Source organism: Ambystoma mexicanum, chromosome 4q, assembly GCF_040938575.1.
Source record: "Ambystoma mexicanum isolate Mex_15411 chromosome 4q, UKY_AmexF1_1, whole genome shotgun sequence".
NCBI lineage: Eukaryota > Metazoa > Chordata > Amphibia > Caudata > Ambystomatidae > Ambystoma > Ambystoma mexicanum.
The window spans coordinates 467,698,065-467,722,196 of record NC_090928.1 but is presented as its reverse complement, the minus strand read 5'-3'; positions in this window follow the sequence as shown (position 1 = coordinate 467,722,196).

The following is a 24,132-nucleotide window of genomic DNA, read 5'->3' as shown; positions in this document are numbered from 1 at the left end:
TTGGGTTCCACTTGTGTTGGTCGATTATTGATCTGACATATTTATGATTCTTTTATTGTTCTGTGAATTGCATTTTATTCTGATTAGTGTGGAACTTTGTTACTTTTACTACTGATGCTTATGTTTTTTGTGGAAATTAATAAAGTGTTTTGGAAAAAAGAAAAAAAAAGCTGCTCTGGAATTTAGATGGCCCTGGCCTAGCCTAGGCATAATTTCATCGCCTCAAGAAGGTAGCTTGGTGATTGTGTTGAGCCCTTGGTAGTCCCTACAGAAATGTAAAACGGGTGTCCAGGAATTTGGAAATGACATAGCATGACTAATCCAAGGACTATGGAAAGATTCATTAACCCCTATGTCCCTCAACTTCGTGACCATAGCTTTGATTAATTCCTGGTCCTTCTTCAACATCTTGGATGTTTTAATCTCAGAGGAAACTATTCATGGTGTTTTTAATATGATTGATAGAGGCTGTTAGACCTACATTCAGGGAGAAGGACAAGAAGAACTATCACTAAATGCCCTTATGTTCTCATTCAGCCTTGATGCAACAGCAAGAGGAAGACCGACCCCTCCACCAAGCCATCATAGGCACTTGAAGTAGTATATGAGGGAAGTGGTTACCGTCCTCCCCGTTTCACAGTTCAGTTAACACAAGGGTATGAACAACCTGGATATTCACTCAGAAGGCCCTCCAGAATACAGTGGCAATGACTTCACCCTGATTTCGGATCTGCTCCACCCTTCACACCCAGAATAAGTCCTTCCCAATGATACACCCTACTGCCCTGATAAAAGTAAGGGACAGATGAGTAAATCATTTGGAAGGGCGAGTACGAAAAAACCTTTAAAAGAACACCAGGCTTAAACAATAAAAGAACAGAATCAGAATGTGTTCCAGTATTTGACAATATCAGCAGGGAAGAAGAAAAATAGTGCAGCTATTCACTAACCTGAAAAGAATAGCCTGTAAGCCTTAGAGGTGAGACGAGGAAGGTCCCTGTCTAGTAGCGGCTTCTGGAAGCTTGAGGGAATTCCACTCCTAAATCAAACTGGACAAAGAATCCTACAATGCCCCCCTACCCAGAACAATAAGTTAGGGGCAGGTCTTACTGTAGGGACAATGGTAGGATGGTCAAGAGGTCTGCAGTCCAGATGTCAATGTGGCGGGAGATCCAGGGAAGGGACCAAAACAAAGGAGGGGTAAGTTAGTATGGGGACTAACCCGGGTGGAACAAGGGTTGTGCTAGTGTCAGTTTGCGGCACTTCAATGTCTGTGTAGCTTCCTAGTCCAAGTGCCCGAAGGCTCCAAGGAGCGGGCCAGGATGTGGAGGTAAGGACCGGTCAGGAAGGTGGAGAAGTGAATACCAGAGGTCCCCAGAGATATTAAAGCAGGCAAACCAAGGTCAGAAACAAAGCAGGCAATGTAGGAGACAGAATCAAGTGGTAAATTAAGTTATCAGCAGGCGGACCAAGGTCGGAAACAGTGCGGGCAGTGTCAGTAACAAAATCAGTCAGCAAAAGAGGTACCAGCAGGGGGGCCGGGGTCAGTAACTGTGCAGGCAGTGTCAAAGACAAATTGATCAGCAAGAGGAATACCAGCAGGCGGGCTGAGGTCGGTAACAGTAAACGATGACAGGGTATGAAGATAAGCAGAAGACACGTAACCAAAAGCAAGTCCAGGAGAGTAATGCAGGGTCAGCAACAAGTACATTCAAGAGTTCCAAAACAGCCAAAAGGCGTAACAGAGAATACAAGTGAAGCTTCACAAGGTCACAAATGAAGATCAGAAGCAGCGCATCACCCAGATTTATAGGGTCTGTGACTACTCCGTTCCTTGAATACAATGTAGACACTGAACTGTCCGTCTTGTGGTCACTTGACTGCATATATTTGTGGGGCATATGGCTTTACCTGCAACTGCCACACTGCCTTCCAGGAGCCGAAAAGTGGACATGTGCGGAACCTTGAACCAGAAACTCTGATTCACAAATGAGTAGTTGAAGGCAACTGAGAGCGCAACAGTGAAGGTGCCATAGGAACCTTGACACCTCGTCACTTACATGATGTGGGAGTTATTGACCCACTCCACTATGCTATGCTGCATCACGCTGCCAGTTAGGGTGAAAGAAACGGCAACAATGGCAGCAACATCCTTGTGCGCAACAAAAAACACGTTCTCATGCCCACAAAAAGATGGATAACCAACCAGCCACCCATGGGGCATGTGTGGTGGAATAGAGCACATTCTGCAGAAAATATGCCAGGGGGCTCCATGAACAGCAAACAGGGTGCAGAGAGAGAGAAGCAGCACTTTTCAAGTGAAATCCCAAAATGTGCCTACAAATGACATTTGCTTTGTTGCTAAAAACTCCAAAATGCCTATAACACAACACTTCTCAACATTAAAAATCTTGCCTGGTGTTAAAATTCATGTAATCTAATGAAACATTGTGAACAAACAAAGTCCTAATGTGAAGAGCAAAACATTCATCAGACACACTGGATTATCGGTAAACTGACAGCCTCTGTGAAAAAATCTGGGTGCAGTACCCTGGGCTACCTGAATGACAGCTGTCAGATGAGTTACTGATGAAACTTTAAAGGGATCTAAAACTAAAAAGTCTGCTGGATTAGCAAACATAAAAATGATGTTTTGCTAAAATAATATAGATCTCAGTTGCTTTTTATCCCACAGAGTTAAGGCTAAGGAAAAATGTATTTATGTGTGATGTAGCACATTTGGTTTTTGCTGGATTTAGAAGTTAATTAGCCTGGCTGTGCTGCAAGAACTGGAAATGCAGGTTCTCGTAGGTGGAGGGATATCCTCTCAGCAGAAACTCACTGGGAGATGGTAATTGCGGGTTAGCCCAGACTTTTGTCTATAGAAATAGAAGGAACAATGACAGAGCTTCAGCCCAGGAAACTGGAGGTGTGAAGGTGGTTGTAAATGGCTCTTGGAAGGAACAAACAAGGAGGTTGATTCCCCTGGACTGCAGGGAGACAAAAAGGGGCAGACCATCTGTTGCTAAACATGAACAAAGAACAATTATTAAAAGACTCATAACTTGTCAACCAAAAGGGTGAAAAATATGCCAAGGACAGAGTTGTGAATCTAATTTCCGGTTGAACGTTTTAAGAGGCGGCAAAACCGTGTAACATGTTCTGGACAGGAATGGCAATATATGTAGTTTTATGCGAAATGTATTAATGTTAGAATTGTGAAAATTTACACACACATCCCTATGTCAAACACACACATTTGTGGAAAGTTGCATACAATCTGGAAATTGTGTTCATAGCAAAAAGGACAACATTCTGTAGCAAGTTGAACCAAGACCCCACAGCTACAGGATTATGAGCAACAGATGCTATATGAAATATAGCATCTTTGTGTGTGATTTGTATAAAGGTGACCAATGTAGAAATGTGTAGTTAGTATAATATCCAATTTTGAGACCAGTGGCTAAAAGGGAGGTCTCTGAGGACTGTAAAGCAAACCATAAAATGAGACATCATCCGGCTTCGATCCAATCATTCAATGCAAGGCAGAGATGAAGTTGTGCTTCAATCCCAACTCACGGGAAAGGCTTAGCTAAGCCGGCCCATACACCCACTTTGTGATGTAATTTTAAAGCATACATAGAGACAGCTGACTACACATAGAGACTCACAGATCCATTTACTTAACTGATTCCGGCGAAGCACTCTGATCCAGCATTCTACATCCAGCTTTCACATCCTTCCAGATCCAGATGCCAAGACTCTTGCCAGCAATAGAGAACTATTGATTTCAGCAAGGCCCAAATTCTCCAATTTATTCTCTCCACCCAGTGAAGCGCTGTGTGGTGTGAGAAGGTCTTCTGAACCTGTTTCCTGAAATTCTATGGCTTGCCACCACTAGGCTTGCCTGAAGAACTCGCTATCAAGCTGATTTAAATATCCACAAACAAGAAGCATAGATCCTGTGCAAAACTGGTGACCGGCCTAGCTGATCCAATCCTGTTTCTGAGGTGCTGATCTTCCTAGACCAGATCCAATCCTTGACCAGAATTGACGGTCCAATTTAATAACTTATTTTGTAAGTATTAATAGGAAGAAAGGTGACCCTAATATCTATGCATAGTCTCATCCCAATCTCAAGTCATCCTATCTGCACATTCATAATCATAGTATTGTCAGTACCTTTCCTGCACTGATTTTTCTCATTTGTTTTATAAAATCATAAGTCATTAGTGATTTTGAGTAAGAAAAGTAAATCCCAAAACGGAAACTAGAGTATCACACGTGAAGGGTTACGCTGACCACATAACTGTGGAAATTCATGTGTGATATTCTCTTTTTCATAGTCATAATCTAGTGTAAGCAAACCCATCTTTCATTTTCAAAGTGCAATTCTGTTTTCCATTCTCGCGCCTAATTTACAAAAACAACCTTTACTAAAACCTGTATAACTCCCTCAGTTTACGTGATAGAAGTGAAATTTCAACTCCTACTTGTACTCAACATCCATAGCTATCGTTATCATGAATATCGCGCAAGGAAAAGTTTGCCACGAATTACAATTCTGATAAATTTTACACATGGGAAATAGCTTTATTTTGTTTCCGACTTGGACTTTAAGATTTTAATTGTTTTCTGCTGACTAAATCATTGTTTGTGCTTGTGTGCAACTGTTCAAAGCGGCTCCCATAAGATTTTATAACAATTTAAGTATTTTTGACCACATTTGGTGTTTTTGCCCAGTCAATTCTAAAGATAATTTCAAAGCCATTCTGACAGCTGAAAAGTCAATTCCGTTCTTCTCTTTTGTTTGAAAGGGGAAGGTGGGACTTATATTCTTTTTGATTTGTGCAATTCCCGAATCCCTGCTCTCTTCTCCCATCTCTTTACATTGCCAATTGGGGGGTTGAGTGGTGCTGCAGGGGGCACCTCTAACCATAGTGCTATTTATACCAAACCAACACAAAAGTATTATTTTCTGTGCCACATTTGTTTTATGCTCATTCCTTGATTCCCAGTATATTAAAGATATTATTCAGTGCTCTGTCACCCCATTGGTGAATGTTGTTACCTATTAAAATATATTGTGATTACATTTTAAATACATACATAAATATTTACCTTTGCAAACTAGCCTGGAGAAAGGTGTGATATGAGTGGTATATCGTTCAGAATATTGAACTTATAGACAAACATAAATAAAGGTTTCAATTGTGCACTACATACTGGGTGTGTGCCGGATTGAAATCACTTACAATGAAATAGGAAAAACATCAATTTTCTCATGATGTAGGTAAGGCTTCAGGCTATTCCCTTGAATTACTTTCTCAGTAAAAAAGGATGCCCAATTTACAAGTAAGTGGTATCGCCAGACCTATTATTAACAGTGCAGGGTATTTTGAAACATTCCACCAATCCATTGGTGTGCAGTTAGTGAGCAATGAAAACCTTATAGGTTAACCCACACACAGTCCACGTGATCATTACATCCACATGATCATTACATAAAATGAGAAGAAGTGGAGTATAGAATACAGAAATAGACCATGCTTCCATACTGATATGGATTATTCGGATGGATACTGGTTAGGTTTACCAAGTGATGTGTTCCATGCCTACCTGTGCATACCTTTCGGCTAAGTTAGTTGACAGATTAAGAGGACCAACAATGTCCATCACTACTCCCTCAAAGGGCAATGCCACCTCTAAAAGGCTTAACTACAGGTAGGTGCAGTCTTGAAGTACTGAGGTATCCTCACTTACATATCATGCAGAAGCACAAGTGACCAACTCTGCCACATCCAACCACCCTCTCTGTTGATCCACATGAAAGTAAATCTAATCAGTTACTCAATATGTCAGTCTTCATCAGGGAGAAAGGCGTGATGGGAATGCTCTGATTGGCTCAAACAAAGAGCCCTTCTTTATCATGCAAATGTGAGAAGAAATAAGCAGAGGTGGACTTGCTTATTGTGAAATTATACATATTCAAACAGATAGTTTACCTTTATACGCTGTGAGGGTTGGTTACAAATGTATGTATTAAATGTCATGAAAAGAGATAATTTCCCTCCTCAGGAGTGGGACTGGAGTACACTGTGCAAGTAAAAACTGGATCTGAGCATGTCCAAATGACCCTTGTGCATGTACAATAGCTTTAGAACCAGCCAAAGTTGGTGTGAATATATTTGCGCTGGTGCTTATTTGATTGTGCACTCCCAAGTGTGTGTGGATTGAGTTGCACATGTGTGGATTGAGTTTACATTTTGTGGTGGGCTGGAGGACCTATGCCACCTCTCAAAATGTCAACCAAATGCTGGATGAGAATGGATCCTGCGGCTATAGAGACATAGAAACATGGCCTCAAGAGCAGCCAATGCAGTCTTATACCCAGAAACTGCATTCCCCAGAATACCCCACAAGGGAGCAGGCTATTGCATGGATCTGATTACAGAAACTATGATAATACTTTGACGAGTCTGTGCAAACCCACAGAGTTCACGAGCACTGATGTGTTGACTTACCTGAACTGAAAAAAGGACCGGGGTGCTGACAACCATGCACTCCGGTGCGCATATGGAGGGAAATGATTTACCTGGCAGACAAAACCGGAGAATGCCGCAGAGCTGGCAAACTCAAGGAAGAGAATCCCAACATGCACAAAGTGCACACTTCTGAAACCTTGTGGTTCCTAGAAGCCTGGTAGAAATCATTACCCCTTAAATAAATCACTGATCTTAACTAATATTCATAGAATAAGGGCAAAAAAGACTCCTGAAAGAAATAACCAATGCTGGGGAATGACAAAAGAGCATTTGTGAATAACCAATCAGATCCAGCCTTAGTAAGTAGCCCACAGCCTCAAGGGTATAAAAGGGGCTGGAAAAGCTCATTCAGTATCTTTGAACTGAATGAAACGGATGCATATTCTGAGGCCACCTTGATACAAGGGGAGATTGCTGAAGAGTGGAGTACTGGAAAGACTGCTGCCTGCAGGAAGGCAGAGCAAGACTGGAGAGTCAGGAAGTAGAGCGGAAGAGGTGCTGATGCATGCAAGCGCTCGAAAGATAGACTGATCAGAAGGATACAAGAATATCTCGCAAATCTTTGGGTGGAAGTGGAAATCAAGAGCCTAAAGCTTTCCACCAGCGACCCCTGGGGAAGGGAAGTAGGGGAGTCTGGCCCCTGGCAGGAAGGCAAGAGAATATTGGCTGGCTCAAAATGACCATTAAGCTGGGGGGGAGAAATGTTCATTACATTGCAAAACTCAGGGTCTATGAGAGAATCCTATTGTGAATCCCGAGGATTCAAGGTCATTGAGAGAAACTTGGTTTGAATTCTAAAAGGTCAAGGTGCAGTGGAGAACTGCTTGCAATCAGAAGAAAGTAAAGGAACAGGCAGGGCCTGCTGGGTGTCCAGAGATCCCTGTTGTGAATCCTCAAAGACCTATGGTTAAGGAGGAACCTGCTGGGAATACAGGGAAATGTACAATATAGAAGAAAATACATCTTTCAAGAAGCAAGAAGACATGATGGTAGCGAGATGACACCCACTGGGGATAATCCAGCCAAGTCTAAAGTCGAGAAAGCTATGTTACACCTAAGAAGCAGGGCAAAAACAAATAGGTTGAAGGGAAGTGCAGACTGTGAGTGGAACCTAAGGAATCTTCAAAGGACCACTCTTTTCTTAATTTTTGTTACTGTTTTTGGGACAGACTTTGAGAATAGGATCAATCTCTTTGGTTGGTCACTTCTTGGAACATTTATGTTATTGGGTTAGTATAGCCAAGGGCTAAACGACTAAGTTTTGGCTTTGGAACTGTTCTGTTTGCCACAGCATTTGGATCATTAGTTGTCGACCAGGCTGTCCCAGAGAGCACAAGGACTCATCCGAGCAGATTTTGAAATATAATTTAGTATCTTTGAGCTAAAAGGTTGTGAACACTTCGAGTGACACCCTTTTTGTTTGCCCATTATTGACAGTGGTTTATCTTTGTCAATCCTTCATAGTATTAGTTCCTAAAGGTGGTTGGTCTAAAACTGAAGAATAACCACATAGTTGTTAAACTGCTTACAGTCTGCTATCACTTATATCATTGCTCAGCCTAACACCAGATTCACAATGGGCCTCATTACGACCCAGGCGGTAATCTGCCGACATTACCGCCATGGCGTAATGAGCGTTTACGCCGTGGGCCGATGGCGTAAAGAGTGCCACATTACGACCCATCGTGCACAAGCATTACGCCATGGTGGTAATGTAAATAACGCCATGGCGGAAAGGGCCCCTACCGGCATCGTAGGGCGAGCAAGGTGCACTTCCGCCACCGTATGTAGCGGCCACCGTAATTAGCAGTGGCCGCAATTAGCGGTCACCGTAAAAAGCAGAACCGGAAATAGCGTCATCGCGGCGGAACGGGAAACAGCACGTCGCCCATCTTTAAAAACACAATCCATTGCCATCCTTCCGAACAACACCAGATCCAACCCTGACACCTGTCCCAACCCAACACCCACCCATTCAACCACCCAAAAATGCCTAAAGTTGTTAAGAATGCATGTGACCGCCAGCGCCAGGAAAGATTTACCCGGGAGGAACTCTGCATGCTTGCGGAGACCCTGCAAGACAATGCAGCTGTCGTTTTCTCGCCGGAAATTACCAGGCCCGCGATAGCAAAAAAGAAGGCCATATGGGTGCTGGTGGCCGAGCGCGTCAGCGCGGTGGGGACCGTACCCCGCACCCCACAGCAGTGCAGGAAGCGTTGGGATGACCTTCGCATACGGGTCAGAGCCGTCATCTCTGCGAACCGCAACCCTGCCCTGGGTACCGGTGGAGGTTCGGAATCCCCACTGAAACTCCAACCGTGGGAGGAAATATGTGCAACCACGATTGGCATGGAAGGCATTGAAGACGTCAGAGGGATGGAAAGGTGAGGTCCGACATCAGGCGATGAAGGTAGGTGCCTCAAACAAGACATGCCATAGTCACTGCAGTCCATTCATGTGTAGCACAATGTTGCCCTAGAGTATAAATGCAACACTTCAGCTGGACACTGCCCATAGCCACATGCAAGCTCCACCCTGTATACACTGCTGGCACCCACATACCTCCATCCACATTCCACACAAAAAGGAGACAACCTGCATGGCCCTGCCTGAAGTCTGCCTCATCTACTGACCAGAATCATGTCAATCATTGTCATTCCAAAGTCCGCAGACCAATCAAAAACGCCCTCCCTCCTTTGCTCCACCTCAGGCACAGAATCACACCCTGAGGACCAGGACACCCCTGCGACGAAGAGAGCCAAGAAGGCCAATAATACCATCCCTGCACCCTCAACCTCAGCTGCAGTGAGGCAGACCCCACAACAAGCAGAATCCACTGCAATCAAACCGGACGGCCCACCGGCAAGCACCCCAGTAGGCAGCAGGCCAGCAGCAGCAGCACCACCTGTACCAACATTGCCTGCCACAGAAGGCACCAGGTCTGCGGCCAGCAGCAACATGGGTGAAACAGCTGCAATTGCTGCATGTTCAGACTCTGACATTGAGGAGCACGAAGCCAGAAGCCCCACTGACCTCCTACATTCCCCCTGTTTGTCAAATGCCAGCCCCCATGAGGATCACACACAGGGGCACACAGAGGAAGAGGAGTGGCCTTGTACCCCATGCCCAGTTCTCAGTCCACAGGAGGGGAGCAGCCCCTCCATCACACCACCAGCACTGGGCATGGCCCAGCAGGGGCACCAGTCCCTCGAGGACATCATACAACGGCAGCAACATCTGTCCACGATGCTGACTGAGCATGCTGCGGAATGTGTGGGGGCTAGGGCAACCATTGTACAGGCCACAGAGACCCTAAGGGCCGAAATTCCGCAGAGCACTGCCACCCTGAGGGATGCTATGCAGGCCATGTCTAGGGACATTTGTGGTGAACTTGCCGGGTTGTGTCGTGCGCTCACTGAGCTCACCCACACCCTACAGGACGTGCATGCACGGGAGCAGGCAGGGACATCCTCCGCTGCCAGTTCTGCACAGAGCAGCCCCGTCTGACGTTCCGGACGGAACCTGCGCTCCACAGCCAGGGGTGCCCCGGGGGCCGGGAGAGGGGGCTTGTAACAGCCTGTGGCCACTGTCACAGGCATCTGTTGACACTTACATGGGGTGTGTTGGGGTGTGCAGGGGGGAGGGGGGAGGTGGGAGGGGGTGTGTTGGGGTGTGCAGGGGGGAGGGGGGGCGGGAGGGGGTGTGTTGGGGTGTGCAGGGTGGAAGGGGGAGGTGGGAGGGGGGTGTTGGGGTGTGCAGGGGGCAGGGGGGAGGTCGGAGGGGGTGTGTCACGACGTTTTATGATTGAAATACACTTTTTCCTTTTCCGAAATGAAATGTGTGGACATTTTCATTGCATATGTGTGCTTTATTGGTGTACAGTCCACAGTGTGCATGTCCCAGAGACACACAGTGCCCCAAGTGCAGTCTCCATGTGATACACACCAGCCGTGTCTGCTAGAAGCAGTGGTCGATGATATTTTGACGCATTTCACGCCCCTCCTGTGCATCGCCTCCTCCATGAGGTGCCGCCCCATCTGCACCCTCCTCATCCACATCGTCAGGTGGTTGCAGTTCTGTGTCAGGGGGCAGGGGCACATTCCGTCTGACGCACATATTGTGTAGCATGACACATGCCATGACGATCTTTGCCACGTTCTCATGGCGGTACAGGAGTGCCCCACCAGACCTGCTGAGGCATTGGAACAGTGCCTTCAATAGGCCGAATGTCTGCTCTATGACCACACGGGTACGTGTATGTGCACGGTTGAAGTCCTCCTCGTGCTGGTTCTGCGGGTTCCGGACTGGTGTAAGGAGCCACCTCTTCAGGGGATAGCCTGCATCACCTGTATGTAGGCGAGAATGTTTGTGTCAGTCATGACGTCTGTTCAAGAACATGATGTGCCACCATGGCTTGCATCCAACTGTTACTTTGGCTCACTTCTACATGCACTAATTGATTCACACAATGCATCCAGTATATGCTCATGGCTCCCATGGCCTGTTTTGCATGCCATCACCCAATGTATGCAGAGGGGTGGAGTGCATTGTGAGTGCCCATCCACTGTGTCCGTTCATGCCGTTTGGTTAGTTGGCCTGGCACATGTCCTGTGATGGCAATGCGCACATCATTGCAACATTGCTGTGGGCCTCATCATGACCCCAGTGAGCAATGCTGATGTAGACAGGGACATTTTGGGGGCCATGCTGTCTGTGTAATGGTGTGTTGATGTTTCTGTCCGTCATGTGCCTCCTTCGTGGGCAGTTATGGGGGACAGGCCTATCGGTTGATGGTGTTTGGTGACGTGCATGTAGGTGCTTTTCATTGTTGACAATGTGGTCTGAATTGGTAGAATGCACTTGCAGATGGTTGTGTCATGGTTGGGACACAACCTCATTCACATGGTAGGGCTGCTTACATTGGGTATTGGCTTTACTGGTGTTGGGTGGAGTTTGGGTTGCTTTAGGGTATCATCTGTCTCCGTTCTCTCGGCTACTCACAGCCAACTGGAGTATGCATCATTCCCTCCCCTTTCAGCCAGGTGTAGTATGCATCATTCCCCCCCTTTCAGCCAGGTGGAGTATGCATCATCCCCCCCCTTTCAGCCAGGTGGAGTATGCATCACCCCACCCCCTTTCAGCCAGGTGGAGTATGCATCATTCCCCCCCCCCCTTTCAGCCAGGTGGAGTATGCATTGGTACGTCATTCACCTACCCACTTCACATTTCCATGGTCATGACATTGGACTCACCGAGTAGCCAGGATCTTGGGCCTGCATGTCGCTCCATGTAGCGTGGTATTGTGGAGTTCCTCAGGACCATAGAATCATGGGTTGATCCGGGGAATCAGGCACAACAATGTGTGATGATCTTGTTGGAGTCACAGACCATTTGCATGTTGATTGAGTGGAACTGTTTCAGAAGACACGTAACCAAAAGCAAGTCCAGGAGAGTAATGCAGGGTCAGCAACAAGTACATTCAAGAGTTCCAAAACAGCCAAAAGGCGTAACAGAGAATACAAGTGAAGCTTCACAAGGTCACAAATGAAGATCAGAAGCAGCGCATCACCCAGATTTATAGGGTCTGTGACTACTCCGTTCCTTGAATACAATGTAGACACTGAACTGTCCGTCTTGTGGTCACTTGACTGCATATATTTGTGGGGCATATGGCTTTACCTGCAACTGCCACACTGCCTTCCAGGAGCCGAAAAGTGGACATGTGCGGAACCTTGAACCAGAAACTCTGATTCACAAATGAGTAGTTGAAGGCAACTGAGAGCGCAACAGTGAAGGTGCCATAGGAACCTTGACACCTCGTCACTTACATGATGTGGGAGTTATTGACCCACTCCACTATGCTATGCTGCATCACGCTGCCAGTTAGGGTGAAAGAAACGGCAACAATGGCAGCAACATCCTTGTGCGCAACAAAAAACACGTTCTCATGCCCACAAAAAGATGGATAACCAACCAGCCACCCATGGGGCATGTGTGGTGGAATAGAGCACATTCTGCAGAAAATATGCCAGGGGGCTCCATGAACAGCAAACAGGGTGCAGAGAGAGAGAAGCAGCACTTTTCAAGTGAAATCCCAAAATGTGCCTACAAATGACATTTGCTTTGTTGCTAAAAACTCCAAAATGCCTATAACACAACACTTCTCAACATTAAAAATCTTGCCTGGTGTTAAAATTCATGTAATCTAATGAAACATTGTGAACAAACAAAGTCCTAATGTGAAGAGCAAAACATTCATCAGACACACTGGATTATCGGTAAACTGACAGCCTCTGTGAAAAAATCTGGGTGCAGTACCCTGGGCTACCTGAATGACAGCTGTCAGATGAGTTACTGATGAAACTTTAAAGGGATCTAAAACTAAAAAGTCTGCTGGATTAGCAAACATAAAAATGATGTTTTGCTAAAATAATATAGATCTCAGTTGCTTTTTATCCCACAGAGTTAAGGCTAAGGAAAAATGTATTTATGTGTGATGTAGCACATTTGGTTTTTGCTGGATTTAGAAGTTAATTAGCCTGGCTGTGCTGCAAGAACTGGAAATGCAGGTTCTCGTAGGTGGAGGGATATCCTCTCAGCAGAAACTCACTGGGAGATGGTAATTGCGGGTTAGCCCAGACTTTTGTCTATAGAAATAGAAGGAACAATGACAGAGCTTCAGCCCAGGAAACTGGAGGTGTGAAGGTGGTTGTAAATGGCTCTTGGAAGGAACAAACAAGGAGGTTGATTCCCCTGGACTGCAGGGAGACAAAAAGGGGCAGACCATCTGTTGCTAAACATGAACAAAGAACAATTATTAAAAGACTCATAACTTGTCAACCAAAAGGGTGAAAAATATGCCAAGGACAGAGTTGTGAATCTAATTTCCGGTTGAACGTTTTAAGAGGCGGCAAAACCGTGTAACATGTTCTGGACAGGAATGGCAATATATGTAGTTTTATGCGAAATGTATTAATGTTAGAATTGTGAAAATTTACACACACATCCCTATGTCAAACACACACATTTGTGGAAAGTTGCATACAATCTGGAAATTGTGTTCATAGCAAAAAGGACAACATTCTGTAGCAAGTTGAACCAAGACCCCACAGCTACAGGATTATGAGCAACAGATGCTATATGAAATATAGCATCTTTGTGTGTGATTTGTATAAAGGTGACCAATGTAGAAATGTGTAGTTAGTATAATATCCAATTTTGAGACCAGTGGCTAAAAGGGAGGTCTCTGAGGACTGTAAAGCAAACCATAAAATGAGACATCATCCGGCTTCGATCCAATCATTCAATGCAAGGCAGAGATGAAGTTGTGCTTCAATCCCAACTCACGGGAAAGGCTTAGCTAAGCCGGCCCATACACCCACTTTGTGATGTAATTTTAAAGCATACATAGAGACAGCTGACTACACATAGAGACTCACAGATCCATTTACTTAACTGATTCCGGCGAAGCACTCTGATCCAGCATTCTACATCCAGCTTTCACATCCTTCCAGATCCAGATGCCAAGACTCTTGCCAGCAATAGAGAACTATTGATTTCAGCAAGGCCCAAATTCTCCAATTTATTCTCTCCACCCAGTGAAGCGCTGTGTGGTGTGAGAAGGTCTTCTGAACCTGTTTCCTGAAATTCTATGGCTTGCCACCACTAGGCTTGCCTGAAGAACTCGCTATCAAGCTGATTTAAATATCCACAAACAAGAAGCATAGATCCTGTGCAAAACTGGTGACCGGCCTAGCTGATCCAATCCTGTTTCTGAGGTGCTGATCTTCCTAGACCAGATCCAATCCTTGACCAGAATTGACGGTCCAATTTAATAACTTATTTTGTAAGTATTAATAGGAAGAAAGGTGACCCTAATATCTATGCATAGTCTCATCCCAATCTCAAGTCATCCTATCTGCACATTCATAATCATAGTATTGTCAGTACCTTTCCTGCACTGATTTTTCTCATTTGTTTTATAAAATCATAAGTCATTAGTGATTTTGAGTAAGAAAAGTAAATCCCAAAACGGAAACTAGAGTATCACACGTGAAGGGTTACGCTGACCACATAACTGTGGAAATTCATGTGTGATATTCTCTTTTTCATAGTCATAATCTAGTGTAAGCAAACCCATCTTTCATTTTCAAAGTGCAATTCTGTTTTCCATTCTCGCGCCTAATTTACAAAAACAACCTTTACTAAAACCTGTATAACTCCCTCAGTTTACGTGATAGAAGTGAAATTTCAACTCCTACTTGTACTCAACATCCATAGCTATCGTTATCATGAATATCGCGCAAGGAAAAGTTTGCCACGAATTACAATTCTGATAAATTTTACACATGGGAAATAGCTTTATTTTGTTTCCGACTTGGACTTTAAGATTTTAATTGTTTTCTGCTGACTAAATCATTGTTTGTGCTTGTGTGCAACTGTTCAAAGCGGCTCCCATAAGATTTTATAACAATTTAAGTATTTTTGACCACATTTGGTGTTTTTGCCCAGTCAATTCTAAAGATAATTTCAAAGCCATTCTGACAGCTGAAAAGTCAATTCCGTTCTTCTCTTTTGTTTGAAAGGGGAAGGTGGGACTTATATTCTTTTTGATTTGTGCAATTCCCGAATCCCTGCTCTCTTCTCCCATCTCTTTACATTGCCAATTGGGGGGTTGAGTGGTGCTGCAGGGGGCACCTCTAACCATAGTGCTATTTATACCAAACCAACACAAAAGTATTATTTTCTGTGCCACATTTGTTTTATGCTCATTCCTTGATTCCCAGTATATTAAAGATATTATTCAGTGCTCTGTCACCCCATTGGTGAATGTTGTTACCTATTAAAATATATTGTGATTACATTTTAAATACATACATAAATATTTACCTTTGCAAACTAGCCTGGAGAAAGGTGTGATATGAGTGGTATATCGTTCAGAATATTGAACTTATAGACAAACATAAATAAAGGTTTCAATTGTGCACTACATACTGGGTGTGTGCCGGATTGAAATCACTTACAATGAAATAGGAAAAACATCAATTTTCTCATGATGTAGGTAAGGCTTCAGGCTATTCCCTTGAATTACTTTCTCAGTAAAAAAGGATGCCCAATTTACAAGTAAGTGGTATCGCCAGACCTATTATTAACAGTGCAGGGTATTTTGAAACATTCCACCAATCCATTGGTGTGCAGTTAGTGAGCAATGAAAACCTTATAGGTTAACCCACACACAGTCCACGTGATCATTACATCCACATGATCATTACATAAAATGAGAAGAAGTGGAGTATAGAATACAGAAATAGACCATGCTTCCATACTGATATGGATTATTCGGATGGATACTGGTTAGGTTTACCAAGTGATGTGTTCCATGCCTACCTGTGCATACCTTTCGGCTAAGTTAGTTGACAGATTAAGAGGACCAACAATGTCCATCACTACTCCCTCAAAGGGCAATGCCACCTCTAAAAGGCTTAACTACAGGTAGGTGCAGTCTTGAAGTACTGAGGTATCCTCACTTACATATCATGCAGAAGCACAAGTGACCAACTCTGCCACATCCAACCACCCTCTCTGTTGATCCACATGAAAGTAAATCTAATCAGTTACTCAATATGTCAGTCTTCATCAGGGAGAAAGGCGTGATGGGAATGCTCTGATTGGCTCAAACAAAGAGCCCTTCTTTATCATGCAAATGTGAGAAGAAATAAGCAGAGGTGGACTTGCTTATTGTGAAATTATACATATTCAAACAGATAGTTTACCTTTATACGCTGTGAGGGTTGGTTACAAATGTATGTATTAAATGTCATGAAAAGAGATAATTTCCCTCCTCAGGAGTGGGACTGGAGTACACTGTGCAAGTAAAAACTGGATCTGAGCATGTCCAAATGACCCTTGTGCATGTACAATAGCTTTAGAACCAGCCAAAGTTGGTGTGAATATATTTGCGCTGGTGCTTATTTGATTGTGCACTCCCAAGTGTGTGTGGATTGAGTTGCACATGTGTGGATTGAGTTTACATTTTGTGGTGGGCTGGAGGACCTATGCCACCTCTCAAAATGTCAACCAAATGCTGGATGAGAATGGATCCTGCGGCTATAGAGACATAGAAACATGGCCTCAAGAGCAGCCAATGCAGTCTTATACCCAGAAACTGCATTCCCCAGAATACCCCACAAGGGAGCAGGCTATTGCATGGATCTGATTACAGAAACTATGATAATACTTTGACGAGTCTGTGCAAACCCACAGAGTTCACGAGCACTGATGTGTTGACTTACCTGAACTGAAAAAAGGACCGGGGTGCTGACAACCATGCACTCCGGTGCGCATATGGAGGGAAATGATTTACCTGGCAGACAAAACCGGAGAATGCCGCAGAGCTGGCAAACTCAAGGAAGAGAATCCCAACATGCACAAAGTGCACACTTCTGAAACCTTGTGGTTCCTAGAAGCCTGGTAGAAATCATTACCCCTTAAATAAATCACTGATCTTAACTAATATTCATAGAATAAGGGCAAAAAAGACTCCTGAAAGAAATAACCAATGCTGGGGAATGACAAAAGAGCATTTGTGAATAACCAATCAGATCCAGCCTTAGTAAGTAGCCCACAGCCTCAAGGGTATAAAAGGGGCTGGAAAAGCTCATTCAGTATCTTTGAACTGAATGAAACGGATGCATATTCTGAGGCCACCTTGATACAAGGGGAGATTGCTGAAGAGTGGAGTACTGGAAAGACTGCTGCCTGCAGGAAGGCAGAGCAAGACTGGAGAGTCAGGAAGTAGAGCGGAAGAGGTGCTGATGCATGCAAGCGCTCGAAAGATAGACTGATCAGAAGGATACAAGAATATCTCGCAAATCTTTGGGTGGAAGTGGAAATCAAGAGCCTAAAGCTTTCCACCAGCGACCCCTGGGGAAGGGAAGTAGGGGAGTCTGGCCCCTGGCAGGAAGGCAAGAGAATATTGGCTGGCTCAAAATGACCATTAAGCTGGGGGGGAGAAATGTTCATTACATTGCAAAACTCAGGGTCTATGAGAGAATCCTATTGTGAATCCCGAGGATTCAAGGTCATTGAGAGAAACTTGGTTTGAATTCTAAAAGGTCAAGGTGCAGTGGAGAACTGCTTGCAATCAGAAGAAAGTAAAGGAACAGGCAGGGCCTGCTGGGTGTCCAGAGATCCCTGTTGTGAATCCTCAAAGACCTATGGTTAAGGAGGAACCTGCTGGGAATACAGGGAAATGTACAATATAGAAGAAAATACATCTTTCAAGAAGCAAGAAGACATGATGGTAGCGAGATGACACCCACTGGGGATAATCCAGCCAAGTCTAAAGTCGAGAAAGCTATGTTACACCTAAGAAGCAGGGCAAAAACAAATAGGTTGAAGGGAAGTGCAGACTGTGAGTGGAACCTAAGGAATCTTCAAAGGACCACTCTTTTCTTAATTTTTGTTACTGTTTTTGGGACAGACTTTGAGAATAGGATCAATCTCTTTGGTTGGTCACTTCTTGGAACATTTATGTTATTGGGTTAGTATAGCCAAGGGCTAAACGACTAAGTTTTGGCTTTGGAACTGTTCTGTTTGCCACAGCATTTGGATCATTAGTTGTCGACCAGGCTGTCCCAGAGAGCACAAGGACTCATCCGAGCAGATTTTGAAATATAATTTAGTATCTTTGAGCTAAAAGGTTGTGAACACTTCGAGTGACACCCTTTTTGTTTGCCCATTATTGACAGTGGTTTATCTTTGTCAATCCTTCATAGTATTAGTTCCTAAAGGTGGTTGGTCTAAAACTGAAGAATAACCACATAGTTGTTAAACTGCTTACAGTCTGCTATCACTTATATCATTGCTCAGCCTAACACCAGATTCACAATGGGCCTCATTACGACCCAGGCGGTAATCTGCCGACATTACCGCCATGGCGTAATGAGCGTTTACGCCGTGGGCCGATGGCGTAAAGAGTGCCACATTACGACCCATCGTGCACAAGCATTACGCCATGGTGGTAATGTAAATAACGCCATGGCGGAAAGGGCCCCTACCGGCATCGTAGGGCGAGCAAGGTGCACTTCCGCCACCGTATGTAGCGGCCACCGTAATTAGCAGTGGCCGCAATTAGCGGTCACCGTAAAAAGCAGAACCGGAAATAGCGTCATCGCGGCGGAACGGGAAACAGCACGTCGCCCATCTTTAAAAACACAATCCATTGCCATCCTTCCGAACAACACCAGATCCAACCCTGACACCTGTCCCAACCCAACACCCACCCATTCAACCACCCAAAAATGCCTAAAGTTGTTAAGAATGCATGTGACCGCCAGCGCCAGGAAAGATTTACCCGGGAGGAACTCTGCATGCTTGCGGAGACCCTGCAAGACAATGCAGCTGTCGTTTTCTCGCCGGAAATTACCAGGCCCGCGATAGCAAAAAAGAAGGCCATATGGGTGCTGGTGGCCGAGCGCGTCAGCGCGGTGGGGACCGTACCCCGCACCCCACAGCAGTGCAGGAAGCGTTGGGATGACCTTCGCATACGGGTCAGAGCCGTCATCTCTGCGAACCGCAACCCTGCCCTGGGTACCGGTGGAGGTTCGGAATCCCCACTGAAACTCCAACCGTGGGAGGAAATATGTGCAACCACGATTGGCATGGAAGGCATTGAAGACGTCAGAGGGATGGAAAGGTGAGGTCCGACATCAGGCGATGAAGGTAGGTGCCTCAAACAAGACATGCCATAGTCACTGCAGTCCATTCATGTGTAGCACAATGTTGCCCTAGAGTATAAATGCAACACTTCAGCTGGACACTGCCCATAGCCACATGCAAGCTCCACCCTGTATACACTGCTGGCACCCACATACCTCCATCCACATTCCACACAAAAAGGAGACAACCTGCATGGCCCTGCCTGAAGTCTGCCTCATCTACTGACCAGAATCATGTCAATCATTGTCATTCCAAAGTCCGCAGACCAATCAAAAACGCCCTCCCTCCTTTGCTCCACCTCAGGCACAGAATCACACCCTGAGGACCAGGACACCCCTGCGACGAAGAGAGCCAAGAAGGCCAATAATACCATCCCTGCACCCTCAACCTCAGCTGCAGTGAGGCAGACCCCACAACAAGCAGAATCCACTGCAATCAAACCGGACGGCCCACCGGCAAGCACCCCAGTAGGCAGCAGGCCAGCAGCAGCAGCACCACCTGTACCAACATTGCCTGCCACAGAAGGCACCAGGTCTGCGGCCAGCAGCAACATGGGTGAAACAGCTGCAATTGCTGCATGTTCAGACTCTGACATTGAGGAGCACGAAGCCAGAAGCCCCACTGACCTCCTACATTCCCCCTGTTTGTCAAATGCCAGCCCCCATGAGGATCACACACAGGGGCACACAGAGGAAGAGGAGTGGCCTTGTACCCCATGCCCAGTTCTCAGTCCACAGGAGGGGAGCAGCCCCTCCATCACACCACCAGCACTGGGCATGGCCCAGCAGGGGCACCAGTCCCTCGAGGACATCATACAACGGCAGCAACATCTGTCCACGATGCTGACTGAGCATGCTGCGGAATGTGTGGGGGCTAGGGCAACCATTGTACAGGCCACAGAGACCCTAAGGGCCGAAATTCCGCAGAGCACTGCCACCCTGAGGGATGCTATGCAGGCCATGTCTAGGGACATTTGTGGTGAACTTGCCGGGTTGTGTCGTGCGCTCACTGAGCTCACCCACACCCTACAGGACGTGCATGCACGGGAGCAGGCAGGGACATCCTCCGCTGCCAGTTCTGCACAGAGCAGCCCCGTCTGACGTTCCGGACGGAACCTGCGCTCCACAGCCAGGGGTGCCCCGGGGGCCGGGAGAGGGGGCTTGTAACAGCCTGTGGCCACTGTCACAGGCATCTGTTGACACTTACATGGGGTGTGTTGGGGTGTGCAGGGGGGAGGGGGGAGGTGGGAGGGGGTGTGTTGGGGTGTGCAGGGGGGAGGGGGGGCGGGAGGGGGTGTGTTGGGGTGTGCAGGGTGGAAGGGGGAGGTGGGAGGGGGGTGTTGGGGTGTGCAGGGGGCAGGGGGGAGGTCGGAGGGGGTGTGTCACGACGTTTTATGATTGAAATACACTTTTTCCTTTTCCGAAATGAAATGTGTGGACATTTTCATTGCATATGTGTGCTTTATTGGTGTACAGTCCACAGTGTGCATGTCCCAGAGACACACAGTGCCCCAAGTGCAGTCTCCATGTGATACACACCAGCCGTGTCTGCTAGAAGCAGTGGTCGATGATATTTTGACGCATTTCACGCCCCTCCTGTGCATCGCCTCCTCCATGAGGTGCCGCCCCATCTGCACCCTCCTCATCCACATCGTCAGGTGGTTGCAGTTCTGTGTCAGGGGGCAGGGGCACATTCCGTCTGACGCACATATTGTGTAGCATGACACATGCCATGACGATCTTTGCCACGTTCTCATGGCGGTACAGGAGTGCCCCACCAGACCTGCTGAGGCATTGGAACAGTGCCTTCAATAGGCCGAATGTCTGCTCTATGACCACACGGGTACGTGTATGTGCACGGTTGAAGTCCTCCTCGTGCTGGTTCTGCGGGTTCCGGACTGGTGTAAGGAGCCACCTCTTCAGGGGATAGCCTGCATCACCTGTATGTAGGCGAGAATGTTTGTGTCAGTCATGACGTCTGTTCAAGAACATGATGTGCCACCATGGCTTGCATCCAACTGTTACTTTGGCTCACTTCTACATGCACTAATTGATTCACACAATGCATCCAGTATATGCTCATGGCTCCCATGGCCTGTTTTGCATGCCATCACCCAATGTATGCAGAGGGGTGGAGTGCATTGTGAGTGCCCATCCACTGTGTCCGTTCATGCCGTTTGGTTAGTTGGCCTGGCACATGTCCTGTGATGGCAATGCGCACATCATTGCAACATTGCTGTGGGCCTCATCATGACCCCAGTGAGCAATGCTGATGTAGACAGGGACATTTTGGGGGCCATGCTGTCTGTGTAATGGTGTGTTGATGTTTCTGTCCGTCATGTGCCTCCTTCGTGGGCAGTTATGGGGGACAGGCCTATCGGTTGATGGTGTTTGGTGACGTGCATGTAGGTGCTTTTCATTGTTGACAATGTGGTCTGAATTGGTAGAATGCACTTGCAGATGGTTGTGTCATGGTTGGGACACAACCTCATTCACATGGTAGGGCTGCTTACATTGGGTATTGGCTTTACTGGTGTTGGGTGGAGTTTGGGTTGCTTTAGGGTATCATCTGTCTCCGTTCTCTCGGCTACTCACAGCCAACTGGAGTATGCATCATTCCCTCCCCTTTCAGCCAGGTGTAGTATGCATCATTCCCCCCCTTTCAGCCAGGTGGAGTATGCATCATCCCCCCCCTTTCAGCCAGGTGGAGTATGCATCACCCCACCCCCTTTCAGCCAGGTGGAGTATGCATCATTCCCCCCCCCCCTTTCAGCCAGGTGGAGTATGCATTGGTACGTCATTCACCTACCCACTTCACATTTCCATGGTCATGACATTGGACTCACCGAGTAGCCAGGATCTTGGGCCTGCATGTCGCTCCATGTAGCGTGGTATTGTGGAGTTCCTCAGGACCATAGAATCATGGGTTGATCCGGGGAATCAGGCACAACAATGTGTGATGATCTTGTTGGAGTCACAGACCATTTGCATGTTGATTGAGTGGAACTGTTTCCGGTTGCGGTACGGTACCTCCATGGCACGTGGAACCACCAATTCCACATAGGTGCAGTCGATGGCACCAATGCAACCAGGTATGCCGGCTAGTGCATGGAAACCCACTCTGGTGTTTGCAATCTCCTGGGCAGTCCGTAGTAATGAGATGTGGTCGTCTGTGTGCTTGAGGAGGGCATCGAGCACTTGGATGAGTGTTCGTGAGAATAATGGTTGTGAAATGCCATGCAAGTGCCCCACTGTGTGCTGGTAGGTGCCTGTGGCCAGGAAGTGGAGTACAGACACTACCTTCAGTCGGGGTGGGATGGCGGTTGGAGTTTCTATAATGCTGACGATGTCGTTGTGTGTCATGTCTACGATGGCGGTGATGGTGTCCCGGTCCAAACGGTACAGGGTGTGGATCTGCTCAGCAGTGAGGTTGAATGGATTGGCTCTGATGCGTGGGATTGGGGGCTTCCTGCGTGGTGGCACTGGCTGTGCTGGTGGGGATTGCTGGGCCTGCCTTGCCCTCCTTCTCCTCCTGCGTCTCCTCTGTGCTGCCTGTTGTTGTTGTTGCTGTTATAGCACTTGCATTGCTATCAGGTCCTCCAGCCCCAGCATTGCTAGTCATATTGGTATCATTGTGGAGTGTGACTGGGTGTGGGAAGGGGTGGGGTGTGCTCTTTTTGTACTTCCTGAGTCTGTATTGCCTTCACCCGTGCTGTTTCTGTGCACCTGTGGCAGCTGCATTCACTTTACATGGCCATTTACGGTTGGTTCGCAATGGCGTAATTAGCACCATGGTGGTAAGGTACTTAACGGGCTGGGTGATGGCGTTAAGTGCATGTCCGCTTGGGTCGGCATTTGCGTACCTTTCCGCCATGGCGCTAAGTACGGTGTGGGAGGTCGCGTGCGCGCGCCCTTGGTGCAGTTAGCGGCAGCGTTAACTACGATGCCGCTAATGGCATCGTAGTTAACGGTCACGGGTCATGATCGGACCTAGCGGAAAACGATGGCGGTAACCATTTACCGCCATCGTTTTTCACTTAGCGCCAGGGTCGTAATGAGGCCCAATGTACTTAAACTCAACCTCGCATGTCATCAGCAAAGCACTGTGGGTAGTTAACATTGTTTGCATATGTGCGTGTGTGTGCTTGCATGTGCCTGCGTTTGTCATTTCCTTTTTCTTTTGAATATTGTTTAGATTCACACATTGGGACTTTGATAACTGTTACTTCAGTTTTCTGTTCGAAATTGTACTATATATAATAAAGTGTCTCTGGTGCTTTGTGGTGTTTTCTAACCCTGCTCTCTGCTTTCATTCACAAGGTTTCTACTGTTTTGTTTGGAAGCATGATGTTAATTTTTCAACTCCAGTTTGTTTCACTTCATTAAATAAAATGCAAATATTGATTAAAAAGTGATATATTTAATGGAGGCAACAGTGAGTAGGCACTGTTTAGGTTCCCCCACATCTACGAATATTGCCAGATGAAATGAAAAAAGGCAACAAGTGCTTTTCAAACAGATTATATTACCAGAGATATGAGATAGAACGAGCTTGGCATGTGTAATATCCAGGTGTGTTTGTGTTGAGCTTTTAGAGTTAATTTATCGTGTAATGGAACCCTCTCTTCTCTTTGCAGGCGGCAGCCCTGGATCATGCAGCGAGCACGGGAAGACGTTTCCTGGGTGAGCTCTGGGAACCCTCCTTATGCACCTGGAGGTGAACAGTGACTGTAGTAAGTTTAATAAGGTGATAATGATGGCATTTGTCAAGGAACACCTTAAGCTAACAGAGAATGGCACTTTTAGCTTTAACTGTAAGGATGAGCTTCGGGTAATAGCTTTTCTTTTATATGCTAAATGATAAATGA